Raw genomic sequence first — 16,965 nt, 5'->3', positions numbered from 1 at the left:
AAAAAGAAAAAAGGCAGTACTCTATAGGCCCTGTCTATTAAGATCTTTTAGTAGCAAGTTGCTCTTTCTCTGGGAAGTTGGCTGTTAAAGTCAAAGGGAACGATTAGTAGTTTGCATGGTGTTTGATTAAATGGAACAGTTGGATCAGCATAGATCCAGATTTAATGAAGGAGATATTCACCTATCTATACATACCCTATGATGAGCATACTTATATTTTTATATTATTGAAATATGATTTTAGGATATACTGTTTTACATTATAAAATAAGTATTTCAAAGAAAACCTGATAAATTGAACTTTTTTGGGGAAAGACTCTAAAGCAGGCATCCTCAAACTTTTTAAACAGGGGGCCAATTCACTGTCCCTCAGTAATTCGAGGGCCGGACTATAGTTTTTTTTTTTAAAAAAAACATGAACAAATTCCTATGCACACTGCACATATCTCATTTTGAAGTAAAAAAAAACAAAACGAGAACAAATACAGTCACACCGCCTCATGTGGCCTGCGGGCCACAGTTTGAGGACCCGCTCTAAAGCATATGATTCAAATATAACATAAATAAAACGGTATGTGTTCAGCATTGTGGGATAGTTTATAGTCCTGAGAAGATCAAGCTAAGTGTAATATTGGAAGAAATAACATTGATTGCTGCTGACATTAGAGTATTATTTATGTGTCAGGCTTTGTTCAAAGCACTTTTTATGTATTAACTCATTTTATCATTCTATGATTACTATTAGGGACTGTACTAGGATTTGCTGTTGATAGACAGAAAACTGAAGTATGGAGAGGTCACATACAGTCTCCCAAACCAAGGGGCACGTAAAGGGTAGAGGAGGGCTCCTGGCTCCACTGTCCTAGCCACCACTTTATATTGACTTCTGGTGAGACCACATATACATGTAATAAAACGTGAAATCTGACTACTTATGTAGTAGGCTGGAATAAGTGAGTTGAGTCACTAAGGCAGTTTTGATTGGAGAAAACAAAAATCCAGGGCAAGTGTGGGTGGGGAAGTGATAGCCACGTGAGTACAAAGCACTGGGTATTAATAACCATGCCGTGTGCTGCAGAGCAAGGAGCAGCTGTTTGGAGATGAAGGTTTGTTTGGAGAGTGATAGAAAAGATGCCTTGGATTAGTTAGGGAAAGAATTTTGAATTGAAGTGTGTAGACTTAGCACATTTTCTAGGTCTGTTCAGAGGTACAACAAAGAGAGAGATGCAAAATGGAGGACTTTCAGAACTAGAGGAGATTATAATCTTTGTATCTTTGCTCTTTAGGCTGTCTGCCCCTACCCTAAGTTTTGCATTGTCCAGAGACAAGATGATGTAGTGAAACAAAAGCAATAAACTGAGTATCACAAAACTTGGACCATAATACCAGCCGTTTCACTTTCTAGCTGTAAAGACATTGTATAGGTTACTTAACCATTTGAGATTTATTCTCCTCAGCTGTATAATTGACTTAGCATCACATGCCTAATTCAAGTTTTCTGTTACAATTAATGTGATATTTTAAGACTTTTAACTGTATAAATTATTTCTGAAGAAACAAGTTGCAGTGTAATAAAGGCTGTTATGTAGGAAAGAAAATGCAGGCATAGAGATTGCAGCATGATGTCATGACTCTTCTCCTAGCTCCTGCAGCGCATACTGTGTTGTGTGTAGGGAGACTTGCTTCTTTCTGTAAATCTGGTATCTTATATCTTCTGGCTTCAGGTTTTATGCCTCACCGATTTCATTGATGGGGTATGATCAAGTCACAGGAAACTCAGTGATGTAGAGGGGGAGAAAACATAAAGATATGTAACTAAATCAAATGTTACATACAAAATGATATTTCACATGAAATAATTATAGCTATGCTATGATCGTTCATAAGCTATTGCTGTTTAGGGAAAATGGGAAGGCATTGTGGAGGAGGTAGTATTTGAAAATGATTAGGTTTGAAGAAAGTGTGTGATAAGGTGCTAAAGAAAGAAATTGAGTATTTGAGGAAAAGGTAATTGAATAAGGGCATGGAGAAAGAAAAGTGTGTGATGAAGAAAATTGATATTTTTACATTAAGTGTGCCTGACCAGTAGTAATAGGAAAAAGATCAGTAAGGTAGGTTGGGACCAGATTTCTGAGGGCCTTGATTGGCGTGCAAAGGCATTTTGGATTCAGCATGTTGTTACATGTCATAGTCAGCAGAGTTGATTTTCATAACACATAACCTAGTAGCAATTATATAAACTTACAAAGATCTTTGTTACAAGCTTGTAAAATTTTTGTTAGGAATTACAGTACAGGAATGAACTTGTATTATAGAAGTAAGTCTTGTTATCCATAATCTAATTAATACATAGATTTCTTGTGTTTTGAAAAACAAGAAAGATGTTATTTTCCTTTATCGGTTAGTTTTAGTTATGCAGTATTATTGCTTTCTGCTGACCAGTTGGAGAGTAAAAATTTTGTGTTTTAGTTTTTCATAAAATAAATAAATCTGATCTTCACCATTTTGTATTTTTTATCATACTTCAAGTATTTCAAGACTAAAGATGTTTGTTAAAATGTCTTGGTGTACATTTTTTGTATAATTTAGGTGATTTGCTGTGTGCCGATATACAAAACAAATATATATATATTTTTAAAATATGGAGTGCTTCACAAATTTGCATGTCATCCTTGTGCAGGGGACATGCTAATCTTCTCTGTATCGTTCCAATTTTAGTGTATGTGTTGCAGAAGCGAGCACTACAAAACAAATATTTTAAGTGTGCTGGTCTTGTCTTTGGCCTCTTACAGTTCTCTAACACAAGAGACACTTCCTGTGATATTTCTCAATGTGTTCTTTTGAAACTGTGTGCTTGTGAAAAATTCCACCACCATACACAATACTGTTTCCAACAGACTTGGGTCCTAAATATTTGGTAAGGATTGTCAAAAAAGCCTTATAACTTTAGGAATGACTTTTAGTTCTCTTGTAAAACTGAGAATGCCACTTTGAGTGATAAATAGTTAATGGTTTTTAGATATTTGATGTAAATCAAAACAATGGCTTTTACTGATTTTTTTGGGGGGGGGTATTTGATATAAGAAAAGGAGTTTCAACCTGCAGCTTAGACTTAGAATTCTAGTATAATTGACATCTCCAGAAATTGTTCGCATGCAGGTTTGATTGAATAAATGATTTATTGCCATTTTGAATATTTGCCACAGAATTTCTTCTTAAGCTATTCTCCTTTGAAGCCTAAAGCTTTATTATTATTATTTCCTGGAAAAAAAAAACAACATCATTTCAGTGACAGATTTGATTCAAAGTGAGATATCAGCTAGTTGTCACCTAGCTAAAAACTTCCCTCTCTTCATTGTTAGACAAACCCCATGTTTCCTGAAAGTATAGTTTCCATTTATGTATTTTTAAACACTTTTATTTGGTATCATCCATGTTCTGCAATTGCTAATTTACTTCTATTAGTTTTCTTTAATATTGCAATAGAATATTATCCACCAAATATACTGCAGATTGATTATAATTGTCTTAAAAGTTTAAGAGTTAAAAGATTGTGGCAACTTTACCAGAGGGAATGTGACTTTCTGAACATTGAATAGTCATCTTCTGTGTGTTGTCTGTACATTTGTTGAAACCCAGTATTTGTTTAATCAGTTCATTGTACTCACCACTGAAATAGTGGCACAGTGGGGTTAGATTGTAGGCGGTAATCCTTCTTAAATGAGGCTTAAAGAGAGTTGAGGTGGTGGTTTGTAAACTGTATTTGGTGCTTTGCTGGTTTCCACTAAGTGTAATGTTACAAACCCTGGGATTTCATGCTAACCCAATTTATCTCAAAGAAGCAGTCTCTTTTGTTTATTGAGGAAGCCAGTATATGTATTTTTCTTTTTCCTCATTCATCTTTATTACACATATGTGCATGCAACCTTTTTTCTACACAGGAGAATATGTAGCCCATTTAGGGAAATACGCTGTTGACTCTCCACTCCCCTCTGTACTTCTACAAAACTAGTGGTACTTAATTTGAGTCATACAGATTTTTAAAAAGAAATAAATGTCAGCTCAGCGCCTGTGCCTCAAGCATCTAAGATGCCAGTGAACATACACTTGAGCTGGTGGGTTCGAATCCATCTCAGGGCCATGAAACAACAATGATGGCTGCAACGAAAAAATAGCCGGGCGTTGTGGCGGACGCCTATAGTCCCAGCTACTTGGGAGGTGGAGGCAGGAGCGTTGCTTGAGTCCAGGAGTTGGAGGTTGCTGTGAGCTGTGATGCCCCGGCACTCTACCTAGGGCGACAGCTTGAGGCTCTGTCTCAAAAAAAATAAAAATAAAAAAATAAATAAATGTGCCAATATTGTGAACATACTATAATTGTTTTATGGTTGAAAAATAACATTTCACCTTAGTGAGTGTTTTGTTGTGTTACAAAATTGACTTAAAGGTCCGAGCGCCAAAGTACATGTTTGTTTATAGATGTTAGGAATTGTCAGTTTAGAATTTTATAAGGAGGTGTTTAGAAATTTGATATTTTAAAGTTAAATGTCATTCTTGGTAATACCTACTCATTTTACTTTGGTATGTTTTATAATACTATTTTGAACCTTAATTCAGTTTTACAGATTGAAATTACAAATTTGCCTTTTAAAACATAGCTTACCAGTCTGATATTTAAGTATCACTAAACTGAAGAAGTTGCTCATGGGTGGTTTAATTTAAAAATTAGTATACACTGGTTTCTCACCAGATTGCATAAATCTGTTGCCTTTTCACTTAAAAACCATATTAGAATATTTGCTCACAAAATGGATTGCGAAAAACTGAAGAGTTTTTAGTACAAATATAACCTCGAGCGGCTTTAATCATGGTGAATTATTTCCTTGTATTTTAGATCCATCTAAATAGCTGGTATAAACTCGTCAGTTCTGGACTCTTATTGTTTTCACATCTCTCTGATCCCTTTTAAAGTTGGTCGTGTTACATTTAAATCAGCTTGTATCTGAACAAATTTGGTCATTATTTTTAATTTGTAAATTCTTGGAAATACATGCAATAGTACATTTATTTTTTCCTTTGTGTACCAGGCAGTGTGGTTACTAAGACACAGTCTTTAACTCAGACTCCTCAGATTCCTCTAGAATCTCAAGAGGAGAGATAAACCTGTATACCTTTTAAGTGTACTCCACGAAGAGCAGCATGTGATTGTTCACATGATCCAAGTGCTTTGAAAGTGCCTAGCAGGATGAGAGGAGGGTGTCCTTGAACTGTCACCAGGATTTTGGGGTGGGGAGAGTAAATGTGATATATGTTAGAGTCCATTTGTTTACAGATTTTGTTTTTGAGGTCTCTAATCACCTTTCTGCTTTTTTATTTGACTGATGTGATAGAAAATGAGAAATTAACCATATGTGTGTGTGTGGGGGAGGGTAGAATTTCCTAAAGCAGTGCCCTCCTTCAGCCAGCTCTAGGAAATGGGAGAAAGTGCCCAAGTGAGGTGTTTGCTTTAGGTAAGATCAAGGCCATATCATGTGTAGTATAAGAGAGAAGGCAGAGTCTATGGAGTGCAGGGGCATATAGGTAGTAGATGTGGAATGTGGAATTTCTCTTTCAGTGGTTTTTAACTTACTGAAGAAGGAAGCAGGGTATCTGTGGAAAGTGAAGATAGAGGCAGAGGTGTCAGAAGCCTGTGGAGAGTGCATGAGAAAATTGTTATAAGAAGAATGATTAAAAGTGAAGGTACTTAGGAAATATGATTTGATCCTCTTTACAGTATTAAGGACCCACTGAAGGCATAGTTATGCCTTTAGGGAAAGTAAGACCAGTTTGAGTGGGTTTACGTTTTTTGTAGTGACATTTGGGCTGTATAAGTTTAAGCACAGATTAGGTGAGGAGATGGATTTAAGTAGAGTTTGCTAGTGTAAACAACAAAATGAAAGAGGGCGGGAGGGGGTGGGGCGGGGATGAGGGTCTGAGCACAGGAGTGATTATAATTACTGGCAATAAAATTTAAATAAAATTTAAATTTCTTTGGAAGGTGAATGGTGGTTGAGCTTGTGGAGTATGAACTCTTTGAGTTTTCCAGATCCCCACAGTTCATTGTGAAAACGGTAACTCTTAGGCTTAAGTGATTCTCTTGCCTTAGCCTCCCAAGTAGCTTGGGACTACAGGCACCCGCCATAATGCCTGGCTTTTTTGTTGTTGTTGTTTAGCAGGCCCAGGCCGGGTTCGAACCCACCAGCCCCAGTGTATGTGACCTGTGCCCTAATCATTGAGTTATGGGTACCAAGAGTAACTTTGTTTTTTAAAAAAGGAAGATTATTATAAATGGTGCGTACAGATAAGATTTCACTGGGAATATTTCTTGTTTAAGAAAGAACTTTTATTTATTTTTTAAGATAGCAACCTCAAACAAATTTTTGGGCTCAAGCAATCCACCTGCTTCAGCCTCCCAATGTGCTAGGATTACTGGCATGAGCCACTACACCTGGCTTAAGAACTCATTTTAAGGTGATTCTTCAGAAATTTCCTCCATGTATAAACAGTGTCATTATATAGTGTGGAAGAATTACTATAGTTTTGATTCGCCCTTCAGATTTGATTGGTACTTTGGATAGTATAAAATATATATCACACAAACGGATACTTTGGTGAGAAGTGAGAATTGCCTTCAGTAGTTGAGAGAGGGTGGAATCTAGCACATAGGTAGAGGGATTTACTTTAGAGTAGAGCACGGGTAATTCATATGTGCCAGGATTTCTTACTCATGGCATTCCAGGTTGAGTGTGCTTTATCTGAAATGCTGAAGACTAGAAGTGTTTGGGGTTTTGGATTTTTTCAGATTTTGTTCTTTTTGGTTATACACAATGAGATATCTTGGGGATGGAGCCCAAGTCTAACATGAAATTCATTTATGTTTCATGTATACCTTATAGACATAGCTTAAAGATAGTTTTATACTATATTTTTAATAATTTTGTCTATGAAACACATTTTGACCATGACCCGTCAAATAAGGCCAAATGTGGAATTTTTTATTTGTGGCATCATGTCAGTGCTCAAAAAGTTTCAGATTTTCAGATCAGGGATGTTCAACCAGTATTGACATTTGGGCTGGATATTGTTTGTGCAGCTGTCCTGTGCTTTGTAGGATATTTAGCAGCATCTGTGGTCCCTTGGTCCTTTTTGCAAGATGCCATCAGTATAATTCCTCCTCTCCCAAACCTAGATGGTGAAAAGTATCTCCAGAAATTGCAAGTCATACTTGCCCAGATTGACTACAGTGATTTATGGTAATAGAATGGAGACCCAGGTTCTTCTGCCTTCAGAAGTATTAGTAAATACTTTTCTTTCTTTCTTTCTTTTTTTCGAGGCAGAGTCTCACTTTGTCAACCTCGGTAGCGTGCCATGGTGTCACAGCTCACAGCATCCTCCTACTCCTGATTCTCTTGCCTCAGCCTCCCAAGTAGCTGGGACTACCGGCACCTGCCACATTGCCCAGCTATTTTTTGGTTGTAGTTGTCGTTTGGCAGGCCCAGGCTGGATTCGAACCCCCCAGCTCCGTGGCTGGCACCCCAGCTTCTGAACTACAGGCGCCGAGCCAGGAAGTACTTTTCTTGACACTGACTTTTTTCTAAATATAATAATAAACTCTTTTTTTTTTTGTAGAGACAGAGTCTCGCTGTACCGCCCTCGGGTAGAGTGCGTGGCGTCACACGGCTCACAGCAACCTCTAACTCTTGGGTTTATGTGATTCTTCTGCCTCAGCCTCCCAAGCAGCTGGGACTACAGGCGCCCGCCACAACACCTGGCTATTTTTTTTTTTTGTTGTTGCAGTTTGGCCGGGGCTGGGTTTGAACCCGCCACCCTTGGCCTATGGGGCCGGCGCCCTACTCACTGAGCCACCGGCGCCGCCAATAATAAACTCTTTTAATGTATTATTTTTTCTTATAGATTTGTATTTTTGTATGTTTTCAATTACACAATCAGTAACGAAAGAGGCATTTCTTAAAAATAGTAGAAATAGTGTGGCTAGGTACCAGATAATAATATCAATATAAAATACAATTTTCAAATGATGCTAATTATCATTCTACTTAGAATTATATGAAATTTATTTGAGAAACTTTCATGTGAAATGACCGAGATTTAAGGCCAAGTGGTATTTCTAGGTCCACTTAGGGATAACGTGAACAAGCAGAATCTCTTTTGGCATTTCAGCTCACAGCAACCTCAAAGTCTTGGGCTCAAGTGATCCTCTTGCATCATCCTTCCGAGTAGCTGGGACTATAGGAGTATAGGCTCCCGCTACAATGCTTAGCTATTTTTAGAGATGAGATCTTGCTGTTGCTCAGGCTGGTCTTGAACTTATGAGCTCAGCTCAGGTTGGTCTGGAACTTGTGAGCTCAGTCAGTGCACCCGTCTGACCTCCGCTGGTCTTGAGAGTTGTAAGTGGTATCCTTATTTCTTTTGTGTAAAATTTAGACACAGGCAAAATTAATTTATGGGCATAAAAATTGTGATAGTGGATATAAATTTTGGGGAATAAGTACTTGGGAGGGGCTGCAATGGAGGTGAGAAGTAAGAGTTTTAGAAAGCTGATGTTCTGATTTTTGAGCGGTTGTGGTGGTGATGGAGCACTTGTTATACAGGCATGTTCACATTGTGAAAGTTAATTGAGCTGTACCCTTAATGTATGTGTACATTTTTGATATATGTGTTTTTTGATACCTTGATAAAAATTTACCTAATTATAACACTGTGATTTCTGCTTGCTGTTCAGCATGTCTGGTGGAGGGAAAGGTGGAAAGGGCCTAGACAAAGTGCCACTGTAAGGTCTTGCAGGACAATATCACCAAGCCTGCCATTCATTGCCTTGCTCATTGTGGTGGTGTCAAGAGCAAGATGGTTGCAGCTATGGGTGTTTTCTATGTACTCAAGCTTCAAGGGCTCATTCTCTATGGCTTTGGCAGTTAATCTTTCCCCACTCCTGGTCTCCTGTTCTTAAAATAAAGAATTCACCATTCTCTATGGCTTTGGCAGTTAATCTTTCCCCACTCCTTGTCTCCTGTTCTTAAAATAAAGAATTCACCGGGCGGCACCTGTGGCTCAGTGAGTAGGGTGCTGGCCCCATATGCCGAGGGTGGTGGGTTCAAACCCGGCCCCGGCCAAACTGCAACCAAAAAATAGCCGGGCGTTGTGGCGGGCGCCTGTAGTCCCAGCTACTCCGGAGGCTGAGGCAAGAGAATCGCGTAAGCCCAAGAGTTAGAGGTTGCTGTGAGCCGTGTGACGCCACGGCACTCTACCCGAGGGCGGTACAGTGAGACTCTGTCTCTACAAAAATAAATAAATAAATAAATAAATAAATAAAGAATTCACCAAAGGCCCTTTTCAAGGCCATCTTAAAAAAAAAAAAAACAACCTAATTAACAAAAATGTAGTAGGAGCTAATTTAACCAAGTTATTCCAGTACTTAAGGATTTGGGGATGAGAAGGTGTATTACACTCTAGGCACTTTAACAAATGCGCAAGATTTACCCCCCTTATTCTTAGTTTTCAACTCCCTTTTGTACCACAGGTCAGAACCACTGACCCACTTCCTTTGGAGGAGACTTGATCCTTTTTAATGCCACCTGTACGCTTATGACAGGGGTCTGCCTTTTCTCAACTCCTTCATGACTTTGTTTTGTCTGTTTTTGTTTTCCATTTTTTCCTGTCCATTGCCTTCTTTGTCTTGGTCCAAAACCTTTTGGTCCTTCAAATAATTTCTTTGACTTTCCTCCTTGGTGTTCTATCATGTTTTCATTTCATTTTCAAAATTCTTCAAAGCAGCAAGTTTTGATGTTGCCTCTGCTTATCTTTAACATATTGCAATGTCAACTTTCCCCCCAAAGAACCTACTGATACGAACCTAACGAACAGGTATCACTATTACAGAGGATTCAAAGGCCTCATCCTTTAGAGCCACTTCTTACCCTTCATCACATACAGCTTACATACGTTTTTCATATTGTCTTGTTGGTCTCTCTTTTTCTTTGGTACTGTTCTATTTCTCTCTCTTACTGTTTTTTTTTTTTTGCAGTTTTTGGCCGGGGCTGGGTTTAAACCCATCACCTCTGGTATATGGGTCTGGTGCCCTACTCCTTGAGCCATAGGCGCCGCCCTTGTTTTTTTTTTTTTTTAAATAATGGTGGCAACATATTTATTGATTGAGTTTTAGTACTAGTCAGGCACTGTTAATATGGGCTTTTGTTTCTCTGATGTTTATCATGTAGTTATGAGATGACAAAATGATGTGATTCAGAAAACAGTACAAAGAGGAGGGTCTGCTGTCACCCCATTTTACAGATAAAAAATCTGAAGCATAGAAGAAACCTTACAGAACTTGTTCAAGTTCACACAGGTTCAGTGGTGGATCTGAGATTCCTTTCTAGATAGCCTGGTATCAGGAGCTGTCCTCTAAATGTTAATTCTGAGTCCTTAGAATTTGTTCTTATTCCTCTTTCTCCCATCACTCCATTTGGATTTTTCAGTAGTCTGTTCTATTCCTCTGACTTCTCTAGTTGCTTCTCTGTTATTGAGACTTTCGATTATACTTCTGGTTGTATTGTTTTCTTGAGTTCCGTTCTTAGATTTCCAGTTTTCTGTTCCTACAGTTCCAATAATATGTTGAACTTCTCCATATGAATGTTATACCAGCATCACAGATTTGATGCGATTTGGTTAAACATTTGGACCCTTCTCCACTTTCTACTATTACACATAACTATGTTTCCCATCACGGTATTAATGGCATTGTTTGTCAGTTATTTACCCATATTAGAATCCCTGAAGTGAATTTTCTCCCCTTTTGTCTTTTTATCATTCCTAATTATTCACTAATATTCTGCCAATTCTATTTCCTTAGTGTATCCAGTATATTATTCTGTTTTCCTTTCATTTCTGCTTTCCTAAGTCTTCATGTGAAGGCTTCCTCACTCCTTCTCTTGTTTTTAGTTTCTCCTGTCACTAATCTGTATCTTTCTAGTACCCCTGAGAATTATATGAAAAGTTTTGGTCGTAATACTCTTGGGTTCAGAAACTGTATTCCCCATTGTATTTACAAAAAGTATAAACAACTCCTTAGCATGTTATTTAAATTTTTCTCCTGCCCTTATATTCAGATACTCCAGTGTCTTATTTTTTTTGTTTAGCTGTACCTACAATATCTTTCTTTTTGGTCAGCATTAATTTCTTTGAGGTTTTTGGGGTGAGTGATAATGATTTTGTAAACAATTCCAGGCTGAGTGATAATGATTTTGTAAACAATCTCACATAGTAGGAGATTTAAGAGATATTATACTTGTTAGGTTGAATTGAAAAATTTAAAATGGAATTTATTCATGATGCAAATCATGCTTGATATAAGTCTTAACACTTGAGTGTGGTGAGGCTGGTGGTGTTGGTGGCAAGTGTATTAAGTCTTTGGAGTGTTAATGTTCTTTTTTATTTACTGGCACAGGCAGTAGCTAGCATTTTTCTCTGCGAATGTTTTTATGTATTTTCATATGTATTGTAATACAAGTTTTACTTTTTTTCTTGCCTTTTTCCTTGTGTTATAGAGTTTCACATTCACTTTGAAAACTCTAGAAAACACTTGAAAACTCTTAAGTTTGTGATCTGTTCAGACAGGCATTGGCAACTAGTCACATCTATCTCATAGCAATATCCTATAAAGATAAATATATTAACCAAAATCTGAATTGGTGAAATTTGGTCATGGCAGGATTTATCTATTAACATCAAAATCCAATAGTCAATTAATGCTTTTGATCTTAGGTTATTTTCAGTTAAACCATTTTTGTGTTTTTTCTCTTATAAAGAAATAATCGGTTTGTACATGCTTTATTTGTTTTTACATCTTGCTCTGGCTTTAACATGGAAAAGGGACAGCTTTAAGCATTTAAACAGACTGATTATCTCTCCCTATTCTTCCTGTAGTTTGTGTTTTGTCGATAGAATTATCATTCACCCTTGGTTAATTAAGGTGAGTTTAATTTCTTTTAATTTGCTCATCTTAACTATCAGAAAGAAGCCTTGCATCTTATATAATGTGCTGGCCTTTTCTAAAATAATTCGTACACTTGTGGCTGGCACTTTTCTCTGCTTAGCCACTGAGAAACCTTCTTCTCTCTAGGTTATTCTCTTTTTAATTTATAATACTTCTGTTAACTTTTGCCTGCAAAATGAAGTTGTGTTCTCAGATTTAATATATGTGTTTGCACTAGACCTTCCTGGCTGTCTTGGCTTTTCCATTCTGCCTGTTTCTCATTTATAGTGTAAGATGAAAATATTCACTCAGTTGACTCTTTGTATGGATAACGTTTTTCTTCCTGATTCTATTGTAATGAAGGTGTCTTAGGTGATAGGGAGGTGTGATAGTGAATTTTATTAATTTGGAAATGAAAATAGAATGGGTTATATGGATGATATTGAGCCAGTGTATAGAAATATTTACCAATTTTATTGCATCTCTTAACTCCCTCTTTTGTTACCTAACAAATACAAAGTTCTAATGGTTGCGGAAAGGAGTTATAGTATGTTAAGCATCTCAGATTGAAATGTTTTTTACCATTTTGTAAAGTAAGAAGGTAACATGCTTAATTGCAATATAAAACAGGAATGTATAATTATTTTTTATTATAACATTTTTTATTATATCATATTCAGAATGCCATGTTCAAATAAGACAGTCCAACGTCTTACTAAAATAATAAGAAAAACATAGTCCTGTCTGTGTCCTTGCTTTTGTCTCTGGATCACTGCAACATAGTTTCTTGAGTTTGTCTTGATGTATGTGATAGTTGAAGAACACCCCGGTGCCATACCTGGCCAATTTATAGTTAGCCATTGGAGTTTTTATTTTAGGGTCTTATAGTCATTTTTATTTTTTTAAAACATGAGGGAAGAGTTTTTAGTTGAAAAAATTTCACTCTTGAATCTTGACTTGTTTTTTTCCTATGGGTAGCATATTTCTTTTTTTAGGTTGCAGATATAGAATCACCAATTTGGCAAATTCCCCCCCCCACCCCCCCAGTACTCTAGTATGTCATGCCCCTGTATCCAAACACGAGCGAGGTACGTTTTCTCATCTCAGTTATTTCACAGTCTGTAATATCTTCTGTGAAAGTAGTTAGCTCCCAAACTGGGAGTGGTAGCTTTTGTCTGCTGTGGAAACTCAGGGTAACACAGGTTTTTGTGTTATGTGGGTCTGAAAGAAGCATAATTCTGGAATTTAGAAATGGTTTTCTATAAGGAAGGATTGAAACTAATATATATTGAAGACTTTAGCTTTTTAGTCTATGAAGCATTTTCATATATATCTCAGTTATTCACAGTAATCCTATGAGGTGTGCGATTTTTTGAGTCTGCTGATGTTCCAAAAAATTGACAGATTCAAGGACACACAGATGTTAAGTGAAGGCTTACGGTCACCATTCATTTTTTTAAGGTGGTGAAGCTGGAACTCTAGGACTTTTTGACCTCAAAACTTTCCAATACGCCTATAATCCTAGTACTCTGGGAGGCTGAGATGAGCGAATTGCTTCAGCTCAGGAGCTGGAGACCAGACTGAGCCAGAGCAGGGAGATCTCCTTTCTACTAAAAATAAAACAAACCAAAACAAAATGAGCCCGGCGCACATGCCTATGGTCCCAGGTACTCAGGAACCTGAGGCAGGAGGATCACTTAAACCCAGGAATTTGAGGTTGCAGTGAGCTATGATGATGCCACTGTACTCTACGCTGGGTGATGGAGCAAGACTATCTTTAAAAAGGGGGGGAGAAAAAAAGCTTTCTGTATCCTATGTTGCCTCAAAGTGCGGAGGTAATTACTTTCAGCATTCCAGGTGAAGTAGGGGATAGAAAGAGACCTAAATTCTATAAAATGCACTTTTACCTTATGTAACTATTTACAGAAAACAAAAAGCTTCTCATTTCTAGATAGTGAAACCTCAAAGATGCTGTCCTTTCAGATACATCTGGGATGTATGGTCAAAAGAATCTCTGTGGCAGTGACACCACAGCCTACTTGAAATAGTGCAATACCAGTTTACCTGACCTTTCTCAGTATCGATGGGTGGGGTGAAATCACATGCTAACATTGCCATTTTGATTTTTTACTCTGGAAATGTGCGATTCTTTAATTTTAAAAAGGAACTCTTGTTAGCCTGGGTGCAGTGGGTCATGCCTGTAATCTTAGCATGTGAGGAGGCCAAGTCAGGAATATCATTTGAGGCCAAGAGTTTGAACCAGCCTGGACAACATAGCAAGACCCTGTCTTTACAGAAAAAAAAAAAATTAGCTGAGCCTGGTGGTACACATGCCTTTATTCGTAGCTACTCAAGAGACTGAAGTGGGAGGATTGCTTGAGCTCAGGTGTTTGAGGCTACCATGAGCTATCATCACGCTCCTGGGCGCCTACCTGTGTGACAGAGTGAGACCTTGCCTCTTCATTTTATCTTCTTATCTTATCCTATCTTATCTTTTCTAATCTAAGGCAAAGTCTCACTCTCTCGCTCTATGGTAGAGTGCATTGTCATCATAGCTCACAGCGACTTAAAACTCTTGGGCTCAAGCAGTCTCCTTGCATCAGCTTATAAAATCTTCATAACGTTGATGTTTCTTCTCATAAAGCTGTTAGGGACAGCCAGTATCTATGTGGTACACCCAGGTTTCCAAAAGATTATCTTTAGTCTGTGTATATCATCAATTGAATAGGCATAAATATGAAGACCTGCATTGAGGTTTTTAAAAAGTAGATTGGCAGATATTGAACAGAGATGTGTGGTTTGTAATTCTGTGAGTAAAAAAGAGTTGAATGTTTTGGTATGTGACAATGAGTTAATATGATGTCTAGCCTATTTTATAGAAGCATTGTGCCCATATTAGAATAAGGTAATAGTGTAACTGCTCTCTGTCTTCATCAGAGATATCTGGAATGATATGCTTGCTTTAGAAAGCTTTGTTCTAAGAAGGACTTAGAAAACTGGAGGCCTTGCGGAAATGGGGTAGTTGGGAGGGGGCTAAATCTGGGGACCATGTCGTATGGGGAACGGTTTTAACAATTGGATATATTTAGCCTAGAGAAGGGAAAAAGATGTATTGGATTTTTGAGGTCTTATAGTCTCTTCTGTAGGTAGAAATTTATTTTGTGTTATTCAACAAGAAGTAGGTGTTAATTACAGTACCAAGTATTTAACTCCAAGTAAAGATTATTAGAGGTTTCCATAAATCTTTCCAAGTAGGGAGCCCACATCTTTGTATCTGAAAGAAATGTCCAAGATCTAACTATGTGACTGCTCCAGGTGGGGTTTTCCAGTGGACAGGTTTGTTTTTTGTTTTGTTTTGTTTATCACTCCCTGATAAACTTTAGCATAGCAATTTTCAAAGTATAATCTGCAACCAGCAGGGGTTAGGGTTGGTGGGGTGGATCCCCACTGTTAGTGTCCCCATTGTTACCCACGCTGGAGCACAATGGTGAAAAGGGGCCTTGGCCTCCCCAAGTGCTAGGATTACACACATGACTCACTGCACCCAGGCTAACAAGAGTTCCTTTTTAAAATCAAAGAATTACACATTTCCAGAGTAAAAAATTGAGATGACAATGTTAGCATGTGGTTTCACCCCCTTTGGACCTTTGTAGAGGATCCCTGAAGGTCAGAACTATTTTTGTGTAATTTTAAGACATACTTGTCTTTTTCCACTTAGTTGATACTGGTACTGATGGTACCAAAGCAATGGTGGGCAAAACTGCTGGTTCCTTAGCAGGAAGAATCAAGGCAGTGGCACCAAACTACACTGATAATTGTTGTTTTTCTTCAGAAAACACAACCTTAAATTTTACATAAGAATGTCCTTGGTGGAGAGTAAGAATTATTAATTTTATGAAATCTTGACCTTTTAGTACATGTCTGTGAGTGAAAACAGGAAGTATACACAAAGCGTTTCTGCCACATATGGTGATTACCTCAAGGGAGAGCATTTGTGCAATTATCTGAGTTTTGTGTTGAACCATCCACTTTATTGTTGGAACATCATTTGTACTTGAGAGAACCACTGATAAACTATGGTTATTCAGACATAGGAATTAGGTATTTTCTCTAAAATGAACAGTGAGTTTGGCAATGAAAACTGACAGTATTTGTTGCTTATAACATTTGCAGTTGTATTTGAAAATGAGAGTTTTGGAAAAATTGTACCTGATACTCTGTGTTGATAGCATCTCAATACTTAAAGATTTTTTTGCAGAGATTATTGGTAATACATGTCCCAGTAAATGTGATTTTTAAAATACTGAATGGTAAAATGTATCAACATGCAGAAGATCTGCATAGCTCATCGAACCAGAATTTTCCAAATAACTGGTGCATGATATTAAAAATTATGCATAGGTAAAAGATCCTTTAAAAGTATAATATAGACTGTTAGGTTTTATGAAAAGTTCACTGATATAGTTTGTTTGTTTATTAATTTATTTATTGAGACAGAGTCTTACTTGGTTGTCCACTGTTAAAGTGCCCTGGTACCAGTCTAGCTCACAGAAACTTCAAACTCCTGGCTTCAAGTGACCATCCTGCCTTAGCCTCCCAAGGTTTTGGGACAGTGGGTGCCTGCCATGATGCCCTCAGCTAATTAATCACTAAATTTGTTTGTTTTGCAAAATACAATTATATTACCTAAAAATACCTTAGTTATATTGATGAGTAATGGGTTATTGTGTTTAAATGAGTAATAGATATTAAATTGTTTTATTAGGGTGGTACCTGTGGCTTGGTGGGCAGGGTGGTGGCCCCATATACCGAGGGTGGCAGGTTCAAACCCGGCCCTGGCCAAACTGCAACAAAAAAAATAGCCAGGCGTTGTGGCGGGCACCTGTAGTCCCAGGTACTCTGGGGGCTGAGGCAAGGGAATTGCCTAAACCCAGGATTTG

General features: G+C 37.6%; 1 protein-coding gene and 1 non-coding gene across 2 annotated transcripts in view; one reads left to right on the top strand and one right to left on the bottom strand.

Annotated features, from left to right (window-relative positions):
* The window catches only part of MED13L (mediator complex subunit 13L), a 332,646-nt gene that overhangs the window by 84,831 nt on the left and 230,850 nt on the right, over positions 1–16,965 (top strand). The gene's annotated exons all lie outside the window — the stretch shown is intronic.
* Positions 2,636–2,742, bottom strand: LOC128585095 (U6 spliceosomal RNA). Its single transcript, XR_008379843.1, has one exon. It is a non-coding gene; the product is annotated as a U6 spliceosomal RNA (small nuclear RNA).

Source organism: Nycticebus coucang, chromosome 4 (genome assembly GCF_027406575.1).
Source record: "Nycticebus coucang isolate mNycCou1 chromosome 4, mNycCou1.pri, whole genome shotgun sequence".
NCBI classification, from domain to species: domain Eukaryota; kingdom Metazoa; phylum Chordata; class Mammalia; order Primates; family Lorisidae; genus Nycticebus; species Nycticebus coucang.
The sequence above is the reverse complement of the archived record's forward strand: the minus strand, read 5'-3'. Positions and strand labels throughout refer to the sequence as shown.